Source organism: Microchirus variegatus (assembly GCF_963457635.1).
Source record: "Microchirus variegatus genome assembly, chromosome: 8".
Classification (NCBI taxonomy): Eukaryota; Metazoa; Chordata; class Actinopteri; order Pleuronectiformes; family Soleidae; genus Microchirus; species Microchirus variegatus.
Window position 1 is genome coordinate 12,720,363 of NC_139809.1, and position 9,839 is coordinate 12,730,201.

Consider the following 9,839-nt stretch of genomic DNA (forward strand, 5'->3'; position numbering starts at 1 on the left):
CTCAGATTTGTCAGCGTTACAAGGGATTTTCCAACGACAACAGCAGTGTGTGTGGTTGATGCCTGTGTCACTTGCCAAGAGATGTGGGTCGAAATGAGTGCCGACATGTGTCGATAAACAGTTGAGCTTAAGTGTTTGTGTTTCTATGATCACTGCAGTAATGTGAGATGGCAATGAACATAAAAAAAGCATGATGAAATGACTGAATCTCAGTGTCTCTATCATCTTCTTTGGTTGCTTGTAATTTGTTGAAGAGAAAACCTATAGTGTGTGAAATTATTTTTTTTACAGCTGTAACAAGAGAAGTGGGCCGTGTTGTGTTTTCTAAATGTGATTGCGAAAGCGATTTTGACACACGACATGCAAAGAAACTGGTTCTTCAGTTCCTGAGAAAAGACGACGTGCAGATACTAATAAAATACAATAACCGCAAATGAAAGTTCACAGAGGAGCCAATACTGCACGCCGCATGAATCACACAAAACAAGAAATTTCCGCTCACTTTTACTTTAATGGCTGCAATATATCGTGCTTACTAATGTTTTTTTTTTTTTAAGGAGTACAGTCTGCCATTACTGCCGCTATATCAAATTGCAGCATTTAGGAAACTGAATATCTAAAATTCACGAGCTGGCATAAATATTAGCAAACATCAAAGAACACAACCTCCATACGTGCCTGAAGGCCCGGTCTGGTGCCAGAACAGGTCGTGTGATAGTTTTGTCTAAAGAAGTCTCTGTTCCTAATCTCACTGAAGCCGAAGAGTGTCTGGTGTCTGGTTTAAGGCCACAGCGTCTATATGGGTGAAATGGGAGGTCTTGTTTTGACACCGTGGGATAGCTCACTTTGTTCTTACTTATCTTCTCCTTCTGTGGCTCACCCCTACATGGAGTTTTCCCTGTGATGTCTGGGTGCGAGATATTGAAGCAAAAAAAAAACCACACGCTCGTTAGATCAGGGGACGGCATCACGGCTTTCCTGTGGGAAGAGATGTGCGCTTGTGTCTGTTGTGTCGCAATTAATTTTTTTAGACGGGGTCTTTTTGACGTGTGTGTGTGTGTGTGTGAGATAGTGACAGACACTCTGAGGACCAGCCTGAAACATATGGCTGTCAACAAGGACACAAATGAAAAACTGATTTTAGTCTTGTTTCGCACTGCATAATAGGGGGAACCCATGGTGGCCTTCATGAACAAAGCCTAACATAAGATACACTACCGTTCAAAAGTTTGGGGTCACCTATACATTTTATTTGTGTTTTTTTTGTGCCTTCTAAAGCGATGAGCAAACACAATGTACCATTAGAACACTGGAGAGATGGTTGCTGGAAATGGGCCTCTATACAGCTATGTACATATTCCATTAAAAACCAGACGTTTACAGCTTGAATAGTCATTCACCACATTAATTATTCATTTAATGTTATATTCATTGAAAAAATGAGCTTTTCCTTAAAAAATAAAGACATTTCTAAGTGACACCAGACTTTTGAATGGTAGTGTAATATAAAACTAAGTAGCTCTGTAGTAAGAAACTATAGAATAATTCAAAGATGTGCGTAGTCACGTTGTAACTTTTATTCATCGCTCTCTGCTTCTCCACTAATGTTAACATCCACTGTACGTAACATGTCATATATCTCATCAGGGCAGACCAGAACCAGAAGGCCTAGATGGTTGATGGTAGATGGAACCAGATGGTTCTCAAACTGTCGTACGTGTACCACCTGTGGTACGCAAGCTTCCTCTAGTGGTACTTGAGGAATTTTGACCTATTTGCCCCACTGTATTTTAACATTGGTGATAATGGTGTTACTTTGAGAGATCAATATTTTCTCAGGTTGATATACAAAATTTGAGAACTGCTGCCCTCGAAAAGCCACAACCAAGGAAACATGTTTGAAATAGTTTTTGCTTTCACTTCGGTTGAAATCTGACCTAATTTTAACTCAAACACACAGGAAAAACTTGGAAAAACAGCCATGTGTAGAATAACAGCTCTCAAAAACCAATGTGGCAGCACAGTTGCTAGCCAAGCTTTGGGACTGGACTTTTCTCTTGCTATGAAAGTGGACATGACAGACATGGCTCTGACAGCTTCCAATAGATACCCCAAGGCCACAACTGAGGGTTAAAGTGGCATGTATGTCCAAGTCCCCTTTGTTTCAGTCCTGAAATTGTCCAAACCTTGGGCATGTATCCATTACACTCCATACCATCCACTATATTTCATGAACATTCACCCCTCCACCTTTCCACCGAATGCAGTACCTGGTTATATTGTTTTCCGAAGAGCCCGTGTAATTTATTGTGCACAGCTCAAGATTATATTTCAGCCTGAGGCTTTGGAGCGGCCATATGACTTGGAAGAGTGAGAGCTGGCTGTATGGGGGGATGGCCAAACAGCTAACCACCAACCGGTTCTGCTTCTAATCCTACTGTACGTCAATAAGAGTTGAGAAACTCTATCACACATAAGAAACAAAGATATAAGCCTCATTTAACACATTCTGCTCTGAGATCCCAGCTTCTCTCATCTGGTCTGCAGTAAGAATTAATGAATTTGAAGCTTGCTGCCTCGGTGTTTGGCCAAAACACCCAGAGATTTGCTTTAAGTCAGAGACAGACAAAACAGGTTCATACCCAATCTCCCTGGGCTGCACTGAGCACAGGATTAAAAACAACACAAGGTTTTAGACAATAGTGTTTGTTCACAGAATAATAATACAACAGAGGAAAAAAAAAAAAAAAAAAACATAGGCAAATATTTTGGACAAGGAGACCAATTTTATGCTCTGTCGGTTAAAAGAAATGTATATTTTTAAGCTCATGGAAGATAGGAAGACTTGGAATGGTGCTAAACATTCTAACAACTAACTGGCCTAATCGGCCTGATCATCATCCAGTTTCCCATAAATAAATTGATCCCCCATTTGTGCCAGTACAGTCCAACTGAACGCCATAGCAGTACTTTTAACAGTGCATGGAAACTGTGACTGTGTAAGGGTTTGTACTCATAATGTGTTGAGTTTTGTTCTCTAAACCAGAGAAAAACACTGCCATCAAACCAGAATAGGTCTTTAGCATCAAGGTCCTTTCCCTCCAGGACCTCCCTCAAGGCATTCTGATGGGCTTCTCATTGGCCATACAGTCAGATGTAGATCATTCGATACTAAGGCCACATTAATATAACTCCATTTTCCTTTGAAAACACCTTATTAATCCACAATGCTAAGATGATTCTTTCCTCTGTAATTCTTTGCTTTGTCTCAGAAATTACAATTCACAAGAAAGTAAGGGCTGGGAATTCTCCTATGAGAGCGACAGTGATTCGAAACTGAAACTGAAAGTAAGTGTTAATGAGCTTTTCCCGCTCGCAGCTGATAGTCAAGTTGTGCTCGATAAGACTTTGTGAAATTGTTCCCAAAGGCCTCTATTTTTGCCCATGCAGACGGAAACACAGCCCCTTGAGTTTTCAGTCTAAAACGGAGCCAGCAGTGTTTTTTTTTCAAACTCCACAACATCATGTGGATGGCAGGTGTATTCAGGGAGAATTTAGTCAATGTCAATGTACCATAAAACTACAGTGAATCTTCCTGGAGGCTTACTGTAGATTTAGTGTTCATGGATTTGTTCATTGACTGCTCAACAGTATCTAGATGGGGAGATTTCAGCACGATGATCACATCCCACTAACTATACTGAATCTTCCCCCTGCATGTATTAGTTCACGCTCAAAGAACGGCGCATCTTTCTAATTACTCAGCTGTGCAGTGTGCGTTTTCAAATTTGGCTCTGCGAGTCAAGTGTGATGACTCCGTTTGTGCCACTCGCAGCCATGAACGCTTGATACAGTGTCTCCATAACGCACGACTTGCACGCTAAAATGGTGTCGGGGAGTTTATTACTTCCAGCTTATTAGCAACCTGAGAAAGTGCTGTCAGTTCGTACACGAGTAAACCGATACTAAATTGTGGGATCAATTCAGTGTTATAGTGATAAATTAAATAAAGTTTGGGCTTTGTCATCGTTCAACTCAAATGTCTTGATTTGATCAAGTCTGAAAAGCAGAAAAATATTTGAGGAGTGTGTGAATGGGTATAAATCATGGTGTGCTTCACCATATGAGCAGGTTTTATGTGTGAGATGGAAATCAGCCCAAATGTATCACGAAACACAGTTTCAGTGTACAGTACAGGTTCAGGCACGATCAGGCTTTCTGATTTGCCTCTGGGAGTTTATCAGTGATGGCAGCCAAAAGATAATTTCTTCACTCTTCCTCATCACGGCTTTCAGATCTCTAAGTGTTTACCTCTCTAAATGACTGACGTGTGGTTTGCCAACTTTTTCCAAGTACCAAATGTTCAATCGCACCAAAGAGTTTCCAGAAAGCCAGCGGGCTGTGTCAGAACTGCCCAAACCTCCAATTAAGTTGTGTTTTGTGTGTTTGCGTACTTTCAGATATGGTGTCAGATCAATGTATTACACACACTTTTGTGGTCAGTGGGTGTTGGTTTAGTCTGGGAGCCTGTAATTTGTTGATGGGCACGACACTGACTCATGGTTGAGTTAGCTGCTAGCTAAGCAAAAAGGCCTGCTCTTCTACCTCAATATTAAAGCACTGAGAAGCTTAGGTGGGGAGGGAGTGGAGAACTCCACCCTCAGTCTTTAAGCACTATAGGCTGCATAATTATGTCTACAGTAGCTCAAGGACATGCCCTCTGCTTTATCGCTTTGTTAAACAGCCCTTTCCCTAAATGGAAACCATTCACTCCCCCCTGCACCAAAGTCCATAGATAAAATCATCTATTTTACATAAAGGCATAAAGGAGATGTTGATTCACTGCTGCCTCCATTAGTAAGTTCAGATGTGTTACTTTATGACTTTGGTGTTTGCAAATGTTTGTTCAGTTTAACTTCAGTGACACAAAATGTTTTCTCCATGGACTTCGGTGCAAACGATCTAGAGAAGCACGTTCATACCTTCTGAACCAATTTAGTGCCATATTTTTTGACCCAGTCCAACAACAAAGACCTGCTAAGACAGAACCCCACTAAACATCTTGACATACTGACAACCCATTGAAAATTACAGGATTATTTTCCACAAAACATCTCCTACAAAAGTACAGATGCTAATGGACTCCTCCCAAGGGCATTTGACCAGATATGTCTGCGTAGTCATTAAAAAAAAAGAAACTGAATACATATTTAAAATGAAAAGTGTCACATAATTCGTACCCTCGTCCCATCACAGCAGTTAATTGTTCATGATATTTTAGTCTCAGGAGGAACCATCTGGCTCCAGGCAAGGTCTCGCTGAATACATTTGCGACTCACTTAGAAGAGCAATTCACCTTTTAAAATACTGACACTTTAAAGCAGCCGTAGGGATCTTCCATGGACCTGGGTCACACTGGACTCCTGAAGGGTGCTCGAGTTCCATCGCTATTATAAAGACTATACCTCCCTTGAATTAATCATCGCAGTGTTAATATTTAGCTTCACTAGTTCTGTCGTTTTTTGAAGGTCGGCCGTAAACACTGAATGCTAGCTCTGGTCCCTGTATTATAAACGACATTCTTTTGTGTTGACACTCGTATAAACAGTGAATATCATTGTTTCATGTCTTAATGTTTCTCCAGAAACTAAAGCAGAAATACTTTGCATTGGCTTCCCACAAGATTTAGGATCGCTTTTTATGCTTCTTCTCTATGTATACAAGGCTTAGTGACATTGTAAGTTACAATATTGATGAACTATTTGCCTTCACAAATGATCATCTGCTGCAGGAGTATTGGTAATTCCCAATAACAGCCATAAGAAAATTGCAGATGCAGTCTATGGAGCACACTTTCTATTGATGTCAGAGAAGTTGTTTTGTGTCTTCACTGTCCTGTAGTAAATAAGGTGCTGTAGGGAAGTATTTAAAACCATTTAATTATTTAATCAAGAAACGAGAAAAGCATAGAGACTTATTAGTTCTCATTTATCCTAATAAGTACTGTTCATTTTTTCATTCAGAAGACACATGGAATCTTTTAAAAAGAAAGGCTTCCATTTCATTTACATTCTGTTCAGTTTTTCACTGAACGGGATTTGTTAACGATTTTTAATGTTCACTTCAGTCTGTGTGCAAATGAAATGATCTACAGCTGTATTTCACGCAATAAAGCTGCAATATAATTGATCCTTCGCTCTTTATTCATATGACATATTGTCAAATGTTTTTGTGTATCAAGTGGAATTAACATTTGTAAAAACTTCAAAATAACACTACACATAGCATTTGTTATTTCAATATATACCAAGGAAGCTCTGTGTGTATCTCACATAAAAAAAAAATTGTTAAGGCAATCAAACGTGTTGTAAAGTAAATTGAAAATGCAGGGAATGCTCTAATTTCACCACATTTTATGACAGTAGTTCATGAATCATTGCCACTCCATGCTTGTTAGAGAAAATGTTGGTTATGAATAATAAATAAAATTGCATTTTTTTATGGTACCACTTAGGTCCGCAGCAATTTGAAGAAGAAAAAGAACCCCAGAAACTTCTCCTTTTGTTTTGTTTTGCTTTCCAATATCACATTGGTAGATGGAATGGATGGATGCATATAACAAACTAAAATGAAACTATATAATGGATGAGATACAGAAAATATAGAATACAAGACTCCACAGTCCTGCAAAAAAAATCTGTAATCAAATATTAAAATGCAACATAAATGGAGTCAAGAGAGTGTGTTTTTCCTCTGTTGTTTTGAGGGAGGAAAGCACAAACTGACTCACTGCCAAATCCCAGCAAAGGATGTGTCTCTAATCAAATGTTAATAGTTAGATTTAACAGAGCAACTCAAATCAAATGGAGGATTTCCAAACAAAGAGCTCCTTGGCTCGTAGGGCTTTTGTCCATGCTCGCGAGGGTCGCGGATGAATCAGAGTAGCAATCAGGCAATGTGATTTGATAGACATTAGGCTGATTAAAGCACACAGATGTGTGTTATGCAAAGTGCTTGCTAATGCATGTAATTGTTTGCTGAGTAGTAAAAGCAGGGGAGGAAACACTTCATGTGATTATGTCGTAATTTCCCCGCGTGTGTCGAGACTGAAGGTGTGCTAATTCACAGGGTTTTTATCGCCTCACCTGGAGCCCGTGTGTCACACATGTTGAGTTTAAACATGTCCAGGTATAGAGAGACACTTAACGTGAAGTCAGAGCCAAGAAAATCAAAGGGAATCCATTTCTTTAGCATTATGTGAAGAATGAAGCTCGTCCAGTACAAACTGAAACTGATGGAACGGGTTAGTGTTTCAGATTAGTTAGTCACACATTAATATTGATGAAAATGTCAAAATGTATGTATTTATTATTATGTAAAAGAGTGGATTCCACTACGTCTGGTTGTACTGTAGTCCTCCCCGTGCTCCAGTTGACTCTTTATAATGAAACTGACATGTTGTGAAAACGGTAAGTCCAGCCAGAGATATACAGAGATATAAACCACATAAACAACCCTCTCTCTTTCTCACTTACACACTCAGGTTTACACATCTATTCTTCTCAGGACATTGCAATGACTTCCATTCATTCCATTCACGGCCTAAACAAAGCATCATCCCTAACCTGTTAATGCCTAACCCTAACCTTAATCTAACCACAATTCACATTTCAACCCTAAACTTACCCAGTTCCTCAAAAAAAAAGGTTCTGCCGCCTCATCAGGACCAGGTTTTGGGTCTCCGTGAGGACTATACTGGTCCTGACAAGGTCAGTGTTTATGCCAGAAATGGTACTAAAGAGGTAACAAATACAGGTTTGAAAAAGCTGCTGCTCCTGAACGATTTCCAAGAGGTTTATTAGAGTAGAGACTCCATAAATCTCTCACAGAGTGAAAGCACTTCCAGAGCAGCTGTGCTGCAATGGCCACATTTATATTTTACTTTGCACGCTGGCACATCTGTCTCAGGAAGGCTACTGGGTTTGCATGGTGAGGGATCATCATTTTTAATAATAAACCGAGCCAACAAAAAAAACAACTCGGCCATAAAATTTAGAGATTAAATCAGTTTTCACATCAGTAATGTATAACTGCTATATCTTGCTATCTTTACTTTACATTAATGTTATTTATTTAAATTTTTCAGAGAGGAATTATTTTACTCCTTTATCTTGAAATTGTGAAGTTATTTCTTGAGTTTCTTATTTCAGTGCTGGTATGTTTATATGTATTTGGTGTGCTGCAAATGATCACAAAGAAGATGATTATACTGGTATCTATCTATAAAGCAAGTTGTGTCTGTGTGTCTGTCTGTCTGTCTGTCTGTGACAGGCATATCTCGCTTTTTTGGAGGAAATTAAATTTTCACTGATTTATCATGCTGCACCAGGCAGGCAGCGGCTCAGCAAAAAAAAGTATCTCGGAATGACTTCTAATTTACCATCCTAATAGTCGGCATCGCCCTGAAATTCAGGAAATGATCCATTTGCCCTGATGCACTTTGACAGTGAGCTGACTTTAGTCTCAAAAACAAAAAGTATTCCGGAATGACTTGAAATTTACCATCATAATTGTCGGCATCGCCCTGAACAAGGATCCGTTGAAAAATATTTGCAAACCTCTTAAGGAATAATTTTAATGATTTTTTGAAATTCAGGAAGTGATCCTGCATCAAAAGACACTGTGTTATGTGGCAGGATGCTACAGTATATGTGGATATCCACAATAAGACTTTTCAATAAGTGTTTCATTCATTTTGGATATAATAGTAATATTAATATTAATATAATATAATATTTTCGAAACCCAGTACATCTTTGTATGTTGTGCCTTGTTATGCCTTTTTTGACGATACAAATAAACTATTGCAAAAAAAAAGTGTCTTTTGAACGAATTTGAGAATTAGTTTTCTCATTTGAGATGCCGACTGTCTTCCTGGATTTGGAGGTGGCACCGTGGATCTGCTGTTTGATATGTAAACATATTCAGATATTCGGCTTCAGCGGGGAAGGCTGGGACTATGAGCCTCTGTGGGCCTAAATTATGTTAGAGCATATGTGCAGCGGTGGATCGGGAGATGGGATGGAAACATACTGGATGTATCATCTCTGAGTGACAGTCTGCCCGAGATTCATTATCGCTGAGAAACTGCACTGCATCACTGAGCTCTCAGTAAAGGAAGATCACCAGCAGCTGTCATCAGGAGCCACTGAGGAGTGCCCTGCACAGCACGAACAAAGCTGTTTGATCATGAAACAATAGAAATATGAGCAGAGTTTTATAACTCATAGAGATGCAGATATCTGAGAGTACTGGAATATTCTACTCAAGTAAAAGTACCACCACTAAGTACCACTACTATAAGCTTGTTTGAAATTTAAAAGTTACTTTGTCATTCACCTGTCCTCGTCGTTCACCCGTCCTCGTCGTTCACCCGTCCTCATCATTCACCCGTCCTTGTCGTTCACCCGTCCTCGTCGTTCACCTGTCCACGTCATTCACCTGCCCTCGCCGTTCAACCTCTCCTCATTATTCGCCTGTCCTCGTCGCTCACCTGTCCTCGTCGCTCACCTGTCCTCGCCGTTCAACCTCTCCTCATTATTCACCCGTCCTTGTCATTCACCCGTCCTCGTCGTTCACCCGTCCTCGTCGTTCACCCGTCCTCGTTGTTCACCTGTCCTCGTCGTTCACCTGTCCACGTCATTCACCTGCCCTCGCCGTTCAACCTCTCCTCATTATTCGCCTGTCCTTGTCGTTCAGCTGTCCTCGTTGCTCACCTGTCCTCGCCGTTCAACCTCTCCTCATTATTCGCCTGTCCTTGTCGTTCACCTGTCCTCGTT